Below are 17621 nucleotides of genomic sequence, written 5' to 3' on the forward strand. Positions count from 1 at the left end.
AGAGGAGAGTTTGTTCGTTGGTAAAACTGCAGTCGTGGCAAATTGGCAAACTGATCTGTTGTCTTGTTTGAGAGCTTGAATTTCTGACTGACATTCAACACTGCAACTTCTTACCTTCCTATTCTTGAAGGTGATTTTTCAGTTCAAGTGAATAAAATGTCTAAATTCTTAAATTCAATTCCATTTTCATTTCCACGTTCGGGGAAAATTTAATCCACAGTTTCTATCACAAGAAAATAAGATTTGGCATGGGTGAACTATTGATTGTGAATTTGGATTGCGTGCCTAACCTTCAAACTTCTTTGTGGAAAACAACAGCAAGTGCTTTGAGTATGAATTAATTTTACCAATAAAATCAGTCTACTGCTTCCAAAATGGAATAAGAATTACACAGCAACAACAACAGCAACAATGAAATGATTAAAATAGAGTCGCCAAAATTTCTGCCGCAGTGTTTTAAAGTACGATTGACAAACTCTGAATAAAACTGAGCGTGGAAAATTTAGTGTTCCTCCGAGGAGGTAAAGTGGGGAGATTTAGCAAATTTGCACTCATCTTTTTCAATTCCAGAGTGATCAACATGTTATTTCTCGTTACTTCCTCGAGTAAATTACCAAGCGGAAGGGTGTTGAAAATAAACATAATTATGATGGGGGTGGGGGGGGGGGAGGCTTTGTCATGATCAACAGTCAAATTCTCAGAACTGATGGTAAGGAAAATCCGCAGCGGTTAGTAAAGAAAATAACATGTTAAAACTTGGGACTGAAAGTTCACAGTACTCTTAGGCCGTCAGATCTGCGGTTTGTTTTGCCATAACAATGCAATCCATAAATACATGTGCAAATTGAAATTCTGATTAACAACAACTCGTATCAAACTTGGAGTCTTTTTTTCGGCCGTTATTTAGGCTCGTCACGCAAAGTCGTGAAGCTCAAAAACGGCCTTGAAGAAGATCACACGTAAGTTTGACATCGGATTTAGAGCACAGTAAAGTTCTTTCTGTTAGGGTTTTTTCTATGTGCATGTGTTTTGTGGGATGCCGTTTAATGAAAAACAAACCGCTTACTGAAAAAGTCTAAAATTTATTTCCTTATGTTTTTCCAATTTTTGAAGCTCAAGCAATCACAAATGAAGACGGCAACAACAATGGCACCTAACAAAAGGCTTCAAATTGCACGCTCGCTTTCATTTTTTTGCACATTTATTCACTTTTGTATGCAAAAAAAAGAATCTGATAATCAGAAGTTCAAGATTTTGAGAACACAAACATTTAGCCGAGTAATATCAAATTCAAAACGCGCGCGTACAAAGTTCAAAGTAATAGGTAAATTTAAAATGCTGAGTAAATTAAAACGACCGAAGGCTTTCCCAGCTCGCTCGCTTTAACTTTTTACACGTTTTTTCGTTTTTGTACGCAAAGCAACAAGAAAAGTAATTAAAAAATCATGGATTGGAGACGAAACACAAACATTTAGCCATCAAATATCCAATTCAAAACGTGCGCGTGCAAAGTAAATCAGTTAAAATGCTGAGAAAATTTAAACAATAAATGATGTTCGCATAACTGCTAATTATTTTTTCAAGTGCCGATCTTGCTGCCGTCGCTTTGATGATTGCTTAAAGCTCTATAGTATGTGAAGCAGAACTTGGCTTATTGTAAGGCTCGGACAAACAGTGAAACATTTCGCGCAGTAACTTTGCACTGTGTTTCTACTCCTATAAAGAGTAATAAAGCAAAATTACAATGCAGTATTTTTTTTTTTTTGCTTTGGAACATTTCCGACAGGGTGTTTGGGGGTCGAAACACAGCGTAATTTTAAGGCTGGTTTTTACTAGCAGCGTGCCACAAACTTAAGTTTAGCGAGGTCATCAACAACTGAAGTTTATTAAAATACAAAACTGAAAATGTGAGCGCCAAGATTATTCTTGTTTTCTCGTCGTAAAGGATTACTACAACACGAGCTGAGCACAACAAAACAAACTTTGTTTTGGTTTATCTTGCTTGTGCTTATGTTGTGTTAATTCTTAGCGAGAAAGAAGAATTATGATAAGTGCGTGGGTTTCCTAAAGTTGTGCTTATCTTTTTGTTGTTGATGTCTTCACTAAACTGACGCTTGTGTTCATGTCGTTAGAAAAAACCAGCCTTTACTGCGTGTAATGTTTTACTGTGTCTGAGCCTTAAGGGGGTTTATCTGGTTCACTCAAGTAGTTGGATTACAAAGTAAACAGCACAGGTACTGAAGATAACAGTATTTTATTGAAGAAATAAAGCTTGTCTCTGTTGTCCATTTACTTACAATAAAAAAAATACAAAAAAAAAGTAATCTAGCCTCCCTCGTCCCTGCCAGGCTGCTTCCACTCTGCTCCGAGTCGGTATTCATTCTTCTGTCCTCATTTGATATTCCAACTTTAAAATCCTGGTCTGTTTTATCTGATCCCTTCATTCAAGCTGGGGGCAGTTGGACACTTAGAAAATTCAGCCGTTTGTCCCCAAGTGGGGAGGGCAGGGTGAAGAAAAGTGAGAGTTCACTCCTCATGCTCTGAGGGTCCCATTCAACTCTGTCACAATACCACACCAAATTAATTTGGAATTAAAATTAGCCAAAACAATTTGAAGTGAAAATTATAATTTTGGTTTGAAAGTGCGTGTCTACAAAGTCAATATATCGTGAAAAATATCCAGAGTCGTGGACAAGAAAAAAGAGGGCGCAAGACAGTGAAACTCAGTCTTCAGTGGGTCTCCGTCATCGATGCCCAGAAAATTGGACAAAGCATCGCGCTGGTCTGACCGGCCTTCATCCCACAAACTTCACCAAAGAGCACAAGTCAATAATAATCTCTCCTCTGCGAAGCTACTGATATTGGATTTCTCTCGTCCTAGTTATTGTTTAGTATTTAGTGTTTAGACCTACATGAAAGGAAATTTGGAAGTCAAAATTACGCGTACTGTTTACGCGTCGCTTATTATTGCTGTTATTCTAAAGAGTCGAAATTATCTGAAAGTAATAAAGCGAAACATTATGAAGCAAAATTTACGCAGTACTGCTACAGTGCTGCGTAAATTGTGCGTTAAATATTTCGTTTTATATCTTAAAATTGGTTGCCCTTAAAAATCTAATGTTGAATTCGTTTAAATCAGTGCTGCGTAAAGGGCAACTAAAGGGATTAAAGCGATCTTGCAGATGATTTAAATTTTTGCCTGTTTTGCTTCCCGTAGAAATAATTCGATTAATTCTCTCATTGAAATAAAGGTTTATTTCTACGTAAATAAGAAATTTGTGCGAAAGAAATGTGAAGCTAGTAAAATTTAATGTTTCAGTTCCTAGGAAATTTTGGATTCGACAGCAAGTCTTTAAACCTTTAAATCTTAATGTTTTTCTGAATAATAATAATTTAAATTGTCCTATTTTTAAGTTCCCACGAGATTTGAAGCTTTAGTCACGATGGTCACGCTAGCCGACTGTACCAGCATTGCGTGACGATCGTGACAATAGCTCGGCCAAATAGCGTGGAAATACGGTCGTGACTGGAATGGATACTTCAACTCAGGATTCCGATAAATGACTGGAACTAGCCAAATATATAATTTTTAATATCAAAAAAATGATCTTAAGTATATGGTTCCAGACCTATATCCGAAACCCTAATTTGAAGTATCAATTGAAGTCGCCACCGAGAAATTGCCTTACATCGTGAAAAGTTAACACTTAGCAAAAATGTTTATTCTAGCTGTTTACATAAGGCTTTCCGAAATTTAGGTCAAACTAACCTGATTTTTCAGACAGGCCGAGGAAATCTATTCTATGCCCTTCTTAAAAACAAGGATATAGCGCAGATTACCACAGCTGTCTGATTAATCAAGTATTTCCTTATTTCGAAAATGGTTTAGTATCTAAAGCTGATATTATTAGTCTAACATGAACAGCCATGTTTGTTCGCCTGTTGTTTTCAGTTGACCAAAAAACAACAGGTAAACAAAAACAGATGTTGATGTAACCTAAATTTAGTTTTGTTAAATTTGCTATGATCTGACGTAGGAGAAAGATGAAAATGAAATAAATTTGGACCTATTTAAGACCGTTGTTTTGTTTTTATGGTTTTAGTTAAATTTTCAACTAATCAGGTAGGAAAAAGATTGAAATGAAATAAATTTGGACCTATTTATGACCGTTGTTTTGTTTTTATGGTTTTAGTTAAATTTTCAGCTAATCAAGTAGGAAAAAGATTGAAATGAAATAAATTTGGACCTATTTATGAGCGTTGTTTCGCTTTCACGGTTTTAGTTAAATTTTCAGGTAGTCAAAAAATATCAGGACAAAATTTGGCAATTATGGAAATGATTTATATGCTATTTTTGGTTTTGTGCAATTCTTTGGAGGGCTATTTATTGTTAGGAAATCAAAAGCTTTAGGTTTAGAAGAGAAATCCTCAACCAGTAGCCCCCATCAGAGAGATTCTTAGTAACTACCAGCTCAATTTGATGTCATTTGTGAAAATCCACCCAAGCCAGACCAATGCGATTCAGTGCTCAGTTCTCTGCCCTCGAATCATCCGTCGACACACCTACTACGTGAGCCGGGGAGCACGTTCTTGCACCCCCGTTTTTCGTCCTCAACAGTGAAACATTCCCAGACATATTGTTTGCAGACAAGCAACTTTCTTGATCGAAATGGTTATCTATCTATTTTCTTGGAAAAAGGTGTGGTATTATAACAAACTGAATGAAACTCTAAGAACACGAGAAGCAAACTCTCACCTTCCTTCACGCTGTCCTCCCCACTTGGGAACAAACGGCCAAATCTTCCAAGTGTCCAACTGCCCCCAGCGTGAACTACAGGATCAGATAAAGTTTCCCAGGATTTCTCAGTTGGAATATCTCAGAGGACATCAGAATTCCCACCTTCTCAGAGGCAGAGCTTCCACAGCCCAGCAGGGACGAGTTTGGCTAGATTTAAACATGACCTGCCCAAGTGATGGGCTCCTAATCTTGTGCGTGTGCCACCTGAGGTCTGAAATTAAATAAGAACTTAAAAAAAAATAATGAAATGCTAATGGCCTAAGAAAACAACCAACGATTCTTGATGACACCACTGGTTTCTCCATGAAATGACTCCAAAATGAAGAATAAGTGAAGAAATTCTATACTAATGATGTGTCACTACCCGGATCTGGGTAGTGCTTCTGATAGGTCGTGCCACAAGGATAATGTGTCTCAACCAATCAGAAGCCATACCCAGATATGGCTAGTGACATGTCATGAGTCACCATTTTGCGGGAAAACCAGTGATAGCATCTCGAAAAGTCAGCTGTTTTCAAAGGCTTAGCTAAACTAAGCCTAACAAAAAATTAATAATATTAAGATAACTAATGCAAGCTCATTAGCATATTTAAAACAAAACAGTTACTAGATATTTCTTAGTGCTACAAGTGCCCTCATAATGTATACATGTATTCAACTAATGCTCTGATTATGTGCAGAAAAATGGAAATGAAAAAGAATGCCAAGGAGTCAATTCCTAAAACTGACATGCCAGACCTTTCGAGAACCTATGGAAATTAAAAAAAAAAATTCCAGAGAGCAAATGCAGCACAAGAAAAAGTTAATATATTTAAATAGAATATAAATGCAATCAACAGTCTGCAGTCTGTGAAAGCTGTGCAAAAGAATAAGTTCTCAAAAGTTCATAAAAATTGTTTCAGTTTTGAAAAGATCAGCAACTTCGAAAACATTCTAACTTCCTACTTCAAGTTGCCTAGAAAAAAATTAAGCAGAAGCAGACTGAAGATTGCCTTAGACGTAATGTTCATGTAAGCTTATGAATAATCTACTTTGCTTTATAATACTTAAGATCCTAATTTTCCTAAGATTTTTCCCAGGCTCACTGTTTCTTAAGAATTTCCAGTTGCTTTGAGTTCTTTTTTTTAAAATTAATCTCAAGATGGCAAAATCCTTAGTTCACCAACCTTACGTTGAAGTGCCAACAGAGACCAAAATCAATCATCAACTTATTAACAATAACAAAAAAATGAAACTCTACCTACTTGATACTTTCATACATTCTCCTTACTAGTACCATAAGAGAGGTAAGAAGGAACAGTAAGGAGAATCTGTCAAGTGAAATTGGGACTTCAAGGATTAAGGTCACTGTGGTTAATTGCTTTTCTATTCCTATCCATGCTGTGCTATGTAAATGAAGATCCAATTCCAGCTGTAGCTTCCTGGCCACTGATAGCCAGAGAGATGCCTTGCCTGACAAAGCTTATCTTGTCCCTTAATGGAAGATCATCATAAGTTTTATGATCAAGGTGTCTACATTCTACCAATATAATTATATTATAGCTTATAGGTTATCTGTATTGCCATGATGTTGTCATGAAAATTTAAAGATGTATACCTGTACAGTACTACTATTTCTTGCAGCCTGTATAGTCCCTGATGGAGGTAATATATTACTTAGGAGGTTTAGAGCTAATAATGTGCTAATGAGCTTGCTGAAGACTGTTTAATTCTAGCATAAAATTAACACTAATACTGTATAAGTGGAATCCTGGTCCATTGAACCTCTTGATTATTCAAATTAAAACTTGTTTTCCTTCCCCTGAAGTCACTGTATTTTTTATATTTCACCTTGGGTTTTCTCAAACAGAAAATGGCAAGAAAGCCCAAAACCCCCCAAAAAACTTAATATCCCTCTAATTCTTTGAACTCCTAGTTTTCTAAGACCAATCTTCATTTTCACAGGAGGTTCAGAAAATCATAGTTCCACTGTGTTAAGATAACACAGGAAGCACAACAACTCCTATAATGAAGACGAGTTCCAATAGAAGGTGGACCTATAAAAAGAATTGAGTGTGTGGTGAACTTTAACAAAAGGAATAAAATTAAAGCAAAGTTAAAAATTCTGCCTGTGTGATTAATGTTTGCTGTGATAAGGTTGTAATGCTTCCCATGCCTCTTAAGATACAGGCAACATTGTGCTTCCTCCTGTTCTAAGAAAGTGAAAGTCAGTGAATGGCTAATGTATTTTGACTAGTAGTCCCAGACAATTACACGGAAAACAAGGCCACTCCCACCTACACACTGGCAGCACAATGTCATCAAGTGTATATGCAGCAAAAGCTCTATAAGCCCCAGCCTACCCCCCTACCTATCACTGATCGCAGCCTCTATTTCTTTAAGACTAGATTTTTAACCTGATCCCCTTAGTATCCATTACATCCTCCACAACTTACCTTGAAAGCCATTCCTTTTGCAGGAAATGTCAGGAACTGATTCCCATCAAACCAGTGCAAGAGGATTTTGCCAGTTTGTGTCAGATTATTGATCAAAAGAACCACCCTTTGCCTAATTTCCCCTTCCATATCGAGATAAAAAAATCCTTTCTTCCCCCCTAAATCGTTTACCCCCCTCCTCCCCCACCTCTAACTCCTCCAACCCTCCTTAAAAGGCAGATAGGGGCTTAATTGAGCTTTTAAGGTTTTAGGTATGTAATAATCTATAAAATATGTAAATTTACCCACCCAACAACTATAACTTTATATTAAATACTATACTAATATCATTATCGCTATTATTTTAGCAAGATTTCCTTTGAGCAGTGAGGCACTAGGCCCGAGGGTGGTACTTTATGAATTTTTGGGTGGGGATGTGTCACTGGGACCCTGGGGCCCGTTTCTCGAAAGTCCCGGTAACTTTTCGGGCCCGAAATCAAATATTCAAATCGAAATAAAAAGAATAAGAGCACGGCTTCTGGCAAGCAAACTACTCCATTTTGTTTCTTTAACTGATAGTTTTATCATGTTAGATGCAAAACTGTTGAAACCTCGATCTTTAATGGCAACCGAGACAGCTTACCGGGCCCGTTAATTATCGGGACTTTCGACAAATGGGCCCCTGAACCCTTAGCCCATATCAAAACTAGTTCAGCTCAATTTTGCTATTCTTTACCAGACCAAACTGGTCTTAAATTATTTTGTTGAAACAATTTCTCTGTATCTAGTTAGCAAATGAAATACTGTCTTTCATCTTTGATAAAATTGCCAAATCCTGAGGAAATGTCATTTATAATCACTAATTAATATAATCATTCTTGGCTACAGAGTTTCATTCATTGCAAGAATGAATCCTTTTCCCTTTTCTTCCCAGAGGTGAATCTCCTTTGTAAAATTGAATGATGTATGTACTACTCAAAGGAATCTTGTGTTTGAACTTAAGTGGTACAAATAAGCCACTGGATGTTTTTCAAAATATGATTTTCATTTTTTTTGGAACGAAATAATCCAACTGGAAAACTTTGCCTAATTGATAAGTCTCTGTCCAGTTGCTAAATTGAACTGGATGGTGACTCATTTACTTCAAAACCTAAAGAAACTTTTGATCAAATTTTCTCAGTGACACTTATTTTTGTACAAACATGGTGGCACACACACTGTATAGTATATCATTTTTTCTTGTAATACAGATACCTTAAGTATTCCCTCCAATAGTGAATTACAGAATTCCTAATCAAAATTTGATCTCACTACATACAGCAATCTACCCTATAGCTGAAATGTGCTAAAGATCCTACAGTGACTGAATTTTGATTGGAGAAATGAAGTAGGTTTTCTTTGAATTTGGAAAGCTGTAAACTACGCGTAGAAATTAAAGAAAAAAATATTGCAAGTGAATCAATTCACTCCTGTTGGGAATACCATGGACCTGCTTTGAACAATGCATGAAGTCCTATTTGTTGAAATAGTCAATATTCTTCGGTTTTTGGTTTTTGTTTTTGTTGCTTTTTTTTTCACTGCCAAACTAAATGAATTTGCCTATTGCTGTTGAATGGGGGTTGTGGAACAACAGCTGGGTGAAAAACCTCCCCGTACGTCCACTTGCTCCTAGGAGGAAAACCCCGGGCCAGCTGCACCCCGCATTCAATGACCTCCCGGGCAGGGTCAGAAATATTCTAAAACCCAGTACCTGTGTTGAGGCAGGGTTGTAACTGTAAGTAATAAATTATATGATTATTTAAATACTAAACTAGGTATTAATAATGAGTTGACTTTGATGATACCAGCTGCAGCCTCTCCACTGTTGGCTTTTGAACTCCTGCTATTGATGAATTGCTGACCAGTTTGCCAAATCCACTCTTCTTTTCAGCCTGAGAAAAAAAAAAAGAATTCATTTTTACTCAATTGTTAACTTATTCATGACTCCTTGCTGACTTTTGGCATGTAGGTATTTTTTGAGTTCAACGTCTAAGATTGAGTCACAAAATTAATGTAAATGACTTCATAGGAGGGGTGTAGCTACCTGAACACATGGTGCACATGTGCATCCCTAACTAAGACTGCAAGACTGACTGCAATGATTAAGATGACTAATGAGGTAACTAGGGTGACTTGAATGACTGGGATAACTGGGATGACTAAGATGACTGGAGTAACTGGGATAAATGAGATGACTAAGATGACTGAGGTGACTGGGATGATTAGGATGGCAAGGGTGAATATGATAATTGTGAAGACTAGGATATAGGATGGCTGGGGTGACTGGAATGACTGGGAATGATATGGATGATTGGAATGACTAAGAGGACTGGGTTGACTGGGATGACTAGGATGACTCAGGTGACTGGGATGACTGGGATAACTGTGATGACAGGGATAACTAGAAAAACTGATGACTAGGATGACTTGGATGACTGAGATAACTGAGAGATAACCAGGGTGACTGGGATTATTTATGCTGCTGGGATGACTAGAATAAATAGGATGATTGGGATGACAGGAGTGACTGAGATGAAAAGGATAGGTAGAATTACTGTGATGACTAGGGTGACTGGGAAGATTGGGATAAGTGACTGTGACGGAAAGAATAAGTAGAAGAACTAGACAAGGATGACTAGGGTGATGAGATAACTAACATTACTAGGGTATCTGGTATGACTGGGATGAATAGGAAGAGTAGGATGACTGGAATGACTGGGGTAACTGGGGTGACTGGGATAACTGGATTGACTGAGATGACTAGAGTGACCAGAATGAGTGGGATATTAGGATGACTGGGATGACTAGGGTTACTGGGATAACTGAGATAACAAGGATGACTGGGATGACTAGGGTTACTAGGATAACTGAGATAACAAGGATGACTCAGATGACTAGGGTTACTAGGATAACTGAGATAACAAGGATGACTGGGATGACTATAACTAGAATAACTAGGACGAGAGGATGACAGGGATAACTAGAATGCCCGGAATGACTAGGTTGCAGCCGGGGTTTGTACCTTTTTTTGAACAAAAAATTCAGGGATATTTTTTCAAGGACACATTTCCCATTTTTTAAGGATTTCAATCAGAGACTTGAGTCTATGACTTTTAATGTACTATAAGAAAAACGCTTTGTTGTATTTACCTTTTTATAAAAGTAGCCAAAACTCTAAATGAAGAGGCAGTATTTCACATGATGATATAGGATGATTTATATGCAAAAATGGCAGAAACACATTTTGGAAACAGGAGCCCCATTATGGCTCTTGTTAAAAAAGTAAAACATTGGGTTTACTGTGAACAGAACATTGGTTGTCATGACAACTAACCCTGGATCTTCACAGAACCTGTCGAAACTTTCTCCAACTTGCAGAATATTGGCAGCACTACTTTTTGCACCAACTTTGAAAGTCACGCTGGGGAGAAGTAGATGTATTGACTGGTGTGATGTTTATGTTGCTTATGCATGTACTCTTGAACGTATTCTCACATACTCTTCGTAGGAAGTTTGAGCCTTTAGCCCCCGCTCGACACGTTGGCAGACAATGGAGTTTATTAACTGATTTTGCCAACCTTACCAATTTGACTGTTTTTATCCAGTTTATCCTGAGAAACCTTATAAAGGATAAAGGTTAGTTTTATTCTCCTCAGCTCGTTCTTGTCAGATTTTTTTTCTCCATTTTTTTGTCTTATTTGTTCTCTGATGTTTTGTTCGACTTTTTGAACCAATTTTTTGTAGATTTTTTGACGGATATGTTTGGCCACTTTTTTTGTCCTATCTTTGTCTGATTTCTTGTCCAAATTCCTGTCCAATTTTTTGGCCAATATTTCCTCCAATTTTTTGTCCGATTTCATGTCCAAGTTTCATCCAATTGTTTGTCCCATTGTTTGTTCAACGTCTTGTCTGATTTTTTTGTACAATTTCTTGTAAGATTTTTAACCTGATTTTTTTGTCCCATTTTTTGTCCAGTTTTAGGGGCTGATTTTCTTTTCGATTTTTTGTCCCATTTTTTGGTCTAATTTTTTGTTGGCTTTTTTGTCCAATTTTTTGTCCAATATTTTTTTTGTAAGATTTCTTGTCTGATTTTTCTTGTCTGATTTTTTGCCCGATTTATTGTCTAATTTCTTGTCCGATTTTTTGTGTGATTTTTCTTGTCCAATTTTTTGTCCGATTTCTTGTAAGATTTATTGCTTGATCTGTTTTCCCATTTTTTGTCAGATTTCTTGTCCAATTTTTTTTGTCTGATTTATTGTCCGATATTTTTGGTCCAATTTCTTGTCTGACTGTAGGATGTCTGATGTCTTATGTCCAATATCTGATGTCTGATGTCTTATCTCCAATGTCTAATGTCCGATATCTGATGTCTGATGATGTTCCATGTCCGAAGTCCCATGTCCAATGTCTGATGCCCAATATCTGATGTCTGATGTCCAATGTCCGATTTTCAATGTCTGATGCCCCATTTTATTGTCCGACTTCTTGTCTAATTACTTGTCTGCTTGTTTGTCCGATTTTTTGCTCAACTTGTCTGATTTCTTGTAAGATGTCTGACCGATTTTTTGTACATTTTTCGCCTGATTTTGTTTTGTCCAATTTTTTGTTCGATATCGTTTCTGATTATTTTGTTCAATTTCTTGTCTGATTTCTTGTAAGATTTTTTGTCCCATTTTTTTGTCCGCATTCTTGCCCCAATTTTTCCCCATTTTTGTCCAATTTTTCGTCCAATTTTTTTTGTCCAATTTTTTGCTTGATTTTTTTATCAATATCTTGCTGATTTTTTGCTCGATTTCTTGTCCGATTTTTTTGTACGAGTTTCTTGTCCGATTTCTTCTAAGATTTTTTGTCTGCATCCTTATCTGGTTTTTTGCTCGACTTTTGTCCAATTTTTTGTCCAATTACTTGTTCAATTTTTTGTCCTATGTTTTGGCCAATTTTTCGTCCCATTTTTTGTCCGATTTCAAGTTCAATTACTCGTGCGATTTTTTGTTCCATTATTTGTCCAATTTTTTGTTCAATTTCTTGTCCTATTTTTTTGTCTGATTTCTTAAAACATTTTTAGCTCGATTTTTTTGCCCAATTTTTTGTCCGATTTCTTGTCCGAATTTTTGCTCAATTTCTGCCTTCTTTTTTTGTCCGATATTTTTGCCCGATTTCTTGTCAAATTTTTGCTCGATTTTTTTCCCATTGTTTTGTCGATTTGTTGTCTGATTTTTTTGTCCAATTTCTTGTATGACTGTCGGATGTCTGATGTCTTATGTCCGATTTCTGATGTCTTAAGTCCGATGTCTGATGTTCCATGTTCTATATCCCATGTCCAGTGTCCAATGTCGCATTTTCAATGTCTGATGTCCAATGACTGATGTCTTATGTCCGATATATGATTCTGACGTCTGATGTCCAATGCCGGATTTTTGATGTCAGAGTCCGATGTCTAAAGTCCGATGTCCGATCTTCGATTTCTGATATCTGATGTCTGGTGTCCGATGTCCGACGGCTGATGCCTAATATCTCATGTCTGATGTCCCATGTCCCATGTTATTGTCCGACTTCTTGTCCAATTACTTGTCTGCTTGTTTGTCCGATTTTTTGTTCAACTTGTCTGATTTCTTGTAAGATATTTTGTCCGATTTTTTATACTTTTTTTGTCTGATTTTTTTTGTCCACTTTTTTGGCCAATTGTTTTGTTCAATATCTTGTATGATTTTTTGTTCGATTTATTGTCCGATTTTTTTTTATACCGATGTCTGATGTCTGATTTTCGATCTCTCATGTCCACTGTCCGATGACCCATGTCCCATGTACGATTTTTCTTCAATATTTTGTTCAATTTCTTGTCCGATTTTTACTGTCCAAAGTTTTTGTCTGATTTTTCTTGTCCAATTTTTTGTCCAATTTTGTTCAATTTTAAGTCCTATTTTTTTGTCCGATTTATTGTCCAATTTGTTGCTCGACCACTTGTCCCATTTTTTGTCCGATTTCTTGTCCAATAGTTTGTCCAATTTTTTTTATCCCATTTCTTGTCCGATTTTTCTTGTTCGATTTCTTGTCAAGTTTTTTGTCTGATTTTTTGTCCAATTTTTTACCCGACTGTCGGATGTCTTATGTCTGATGTTCCATGTCCTATGCCCCACATCTGATGTCCGACGTCCGATTTTCGATGTTTGATATCTGATGTCTGATGTCTTATTTCCGATGTCTGCTGTCCTACGGTTACTGGAATAACTGAGATGGGATGATTATGACTAGAATAATTAAGATGAGAGGATGACTGGGATGATGCAGATAACTGGGATAACAAGGATAGCTAGAATGACCAGGATGACTAGGTAGCAGGGTTTGCACCCTTTTTTGAACAAAAAATTCAAGCATTTTTCAAGAATACCAATGACAGACTTGGGTCTGTCTTTTTTAGTTCTTTCACAACATGACTGCAATTTTAATTTTTATCCTGAAGGTCTTTTTGAGTTTGCTCCTTTAAGCACTTGACAATCTGGGTCGGATAAAGTTAGCACCGAAATTCAAGAACTTTCCAGCACCGACTGCAATTTTCAAGGACTGTCAAGGTGCTTGTGAACCCTGAGGGTAACTGAGATGACCGGGATTATTTGGATGACTGGAGCGTTTTTATATTTTATTTTATTAGCTCCACCAACATAATATAACTACATTCAGGTAAAAAGTAACAAAGAAAAAGTGGCAAGGATTCGGAAACAGCGTGAGCCAGTTACTGCAGGCCCAGAAAATTAAAAAATATAAGAATAGTTAAAATACATAATCATTAAATTAAAAGCTTACGAGACAGGCTGGGCAAGACTACCAGACTTATTACATTTAAGACAGACAGACTTAAAAGTGTGGGGATTTTCACAGTCGTAATTACTTAAGGCAGTTTTGTAATACTCTACCATTGCCTGTTTAAAATCGTTCAGGGCATTCATGCACAGGTTCAGTTCATCAACAACAATGTTCCAGATGCGTATGCATCTGATGATATTAATAGGACTTTTGATAAGTTGCTGTCTGACATTCAGGCTCTACAAATTCAATAACACCACTAGATAAAGATCTGGTAGGCCTTGTGATGCGAGCTTTAGGAATAATATTGATGGATCTACCGACACGAGACCATGAATGATTTTGAAAAAAAAAAAACATTTCTAGATATTCGTGCCAGAATGTTAATGGAAGCAGATCCAAAGATTTTTAGGCCTATTCATGTAAGAAATTGTGCAGGAAAAAGGCAATTTGAGAATATATTTAGTGGCACGCCTCTGTGTCCTTTCAATTCTTGTAATTGACTGGAGTGACTGGGATGGCTTGGATAACTGGGATAATTGGAAAGACTAGGATCACTGGGATGACTTGGAGGACTAGGTTTTCTCGAATAACTGGGGTGACAGGGATGACGGGAGTGACTTGGATCATTAGGATGACTTACTAGGTGACTGGGATGCCTGGAATGGCTGGAATGACTAGGATGACAAGGATGAAGGAAATGACTAAGATGACTGGGATGAGTGGAATGAGTGGGATAATAAGATGACTTGGATGACTAGGGTTACTGAGATAACTGAGATGACCAGGATGACTGGGATAATTTGCATGATTAGGATGAAAAGGATGAATAATAATGAGATGACTTGGATGGCTGGGATGACTGGGATAACTAGGATGACTGGAATGACACATGATTAGGATGAATATTAATGAGATGACTTGAAAACAGAATGACTGGGATGCCTGGGATGCCTAGGATGACTGCATAACTACAACAACCAGGACAATAATTGGCAAGACTACAATGAATAGGATGACTTGGTTTACTGAGATAACGGGTGGCTGGGATAACTCTGATGACAGGGATATGTCGAATAAAAGGGATGACTGGGATGAATGGGGTGGCTGTGATGAATGGAATGACTGAGATGGCTGGGATAACTATGATGACTACAGAGACTGGGATGACAAGGATGAATGGGTTGACTGGGATGACTAAGGAGACAGACACGACAGTGGTGACCTCATTGACTAGGACAGCTAGGGTGGGTGGGATAATTACAATGACTACAATGATTGGGATGACTGGGTTGACTGGTATAACTAGGATGGCAGGGATGACAGGTGAGACTGGACTGACTGGGATGACTGGGACAACTGGCGTGACAGGAGTGACTTGGGGTGACTTGATGACTAAAATGACCGTTATGACTGGGACTACTCAGTTGACTACAACGCTTGGGTTGGCTTGGATAGCTAGGATGAATAGGATGACTGGAATAAGTTGGATGGGTAGGATGAGTAGGATGATTTATTTAATGAAGATGCCTGAAAAAGATTTGATACTGTAAAGGGGGAAACAGAGGGATTTGGAATTGAGTGTAACTCTGGAAAAATCCAAAACAAAATGTAGTAGTTTCAGCAGTTAAGGAAGTTAAAAAAAACTGATACCTGAAATGCCAGAAATCACCAATGGAGGTCCACGATCCCTCTGCTTCTTGAGATGTCATCTCTTTAATTGAAGAAATGTTTTTGATATCCAACTTGTGATGGCCAAAGAATCTCCCACAACATCACCACATGGCAGGGGTTCTGTTAAATGGCCAGAGATGCAAGAAATAATACAGATAAGTTTGACTGTCAGGTAGAAAGGAAGAATTAGTCTCCCTACAGTACCTATACATGGATGTCTATTTTTCTGCAAAAAATGTTTCCCAACAGAATAAATAAATGAAGTCTTGCTTCTTTTAAAATTCATTAAAAAATTTTAACAAAAAGAATTGCCTGCAGACTATTAACTTTTTATACTTTTGTAATATTATTTTAAAATTTTGTGATCTGACAACAGCTTTACATTGGCTTGTGATGACTATGATCTATCTCAAGAAACATTAATTTTTTAAGTTAATAAGATAATAATAATAATAAATACTTAATTATCCACTCCTGCTCGGCCATGCTGCCTCCAATTACTAATAAAAAAAATGGCTGTACAACAACAGCTGGGAGATTATAACCACTGCAAATTTCCACTTCCTTTTCAGAGAAAAACCCTGAGCCAGCTTCACCCCACACTCCGGGCACTTTCCAAAAGTCAGAACTGGCTGGCTGGACCTTGGCTGGACTGGTCAATTTGACAATGAAATAGAACTTTTACAAAGAGTTTTTGGTGAAAAGTCATCTCCTTCTTGCCTTGCAGACACCCTGCTATAACGCACAGCCCGATAATATAGATAGCAGCAAAATCACAGGCAAAAATGAATTTCAGACGTTTTGCCTGAAATAAACTTTCGCTATAACGGACTCTCAGTAATGATGACACTAACTTGAGGTCCCTGCAGTGCCCGCTGGAAAGAGAATTGAATTTATTTAACATTTGACTTATTTCACTGAATAATTTGATTAAGAGTGAAATTCTCATCGCAATGGGAATGGTCTGGCCAGTCAGTTCTGACAAAATTAATGAAAAGCACCCTTAGTGATCTCCCAGGCTGGTCATAGACAGAATGACGTAAAACCAAGTCTCTTCAATGAAGTAGGGTAGCTATAAATAATAAATTATTCCTACGTACCAAACCAGTTGTAATTCCTAGACTGTGATGCTGTTGCCCTCTAAATCCAGACTCTCCTCCAAAGAATACAGTCCATCTCTGACCAGCTTGCCTCATTTGTTGTCTTTTTTCTGCCTGAAAAACAATTAAACAAACCATTTTTATCAGCACATAAACTGGGGACGATAAGATCGCCACTTCTTGCTAAAAATCTCAACACTCCTTGCAATCCATAAACACCTTATGAACATGAATAAAGTATTGTAACATTTCCTAGACGGAGAAAATCAACCACTTAGATTTAAGAAGTGGAAACAATAAATGAGCTTGAAAAATGGTGATTGGAAATAATGTCAGGACTGATAACGTTCCATTCAATGGCAAAAATAGCTTAAAAACTAATGGCTGTCACTCATTTCTTAAATTCAGTTATAGATGTTTGGAAAACACATATAATATCTGCTTTATGTCTAATGACAAATCCAAACAATGCCGTTCTTAAACCATTAATTAACTCTATGGTAGAGAATTAACTCTTGTCTCAAGTTTGATAACAAACATTAATACCCTTCACCAATAAGACACAGGGATATAGCAAGGGTTTTTGAAGAAAGAGCTATGCACAGTTTTCCAAATCCCCCTCCCCACATCGTTAGAGCCCAAATCTTTTTCAGGTTTCTTGATTAAAAAAGAGGTTACGGTGTAAGCTTATGTTTATGAAATGACATGGCAGGAGGTTGAAAAAATCATAAATTGGTTGTCATTTATTACACCACCAAGCTACTATCTTGTTTAAAAAATGGTTTTACACTGACA

The 17621-nt window shown here is 37.1% G+C and overlaps 1 long non-coding RNA gene across 1 annotated transcript; it reads right to left on the reverse strand.

Annotated features, from left to right (window-relative positions):
* Positions 1 to 2238: 2238 nt before the first annotated feature.
* Positions 2239 to 6427, reverse strand: LOC140940549 (uncharacterized). The gene is made up of 2 exons (XR_012166360.1): positions 4158 to 6427; positions 2239 to 4067 (listed from the first exon to the last, which is right to left on the reverse strand). It is a non-coding gene; the product is annotated as an uncharacterized lncRNA (long non-coding RNA).
* Between the last annotated feature and the right edge of the window lie 11194 nt (positions 6428 to 17621).

The sequence above is a fragment of the Porites lutea genome, chromosome 6 (assembly GCF_958299795.1).
Source record: "Porites lutea chromosome 6, jaPorLute2.1, whole genome shotgun sequence".
Taxonomy (NCBI): Eukaryota; Metazoa; Cnidaria; class Anthozoa; order Scleractinia; family Poritidae; genus Porites; species Porites lutea.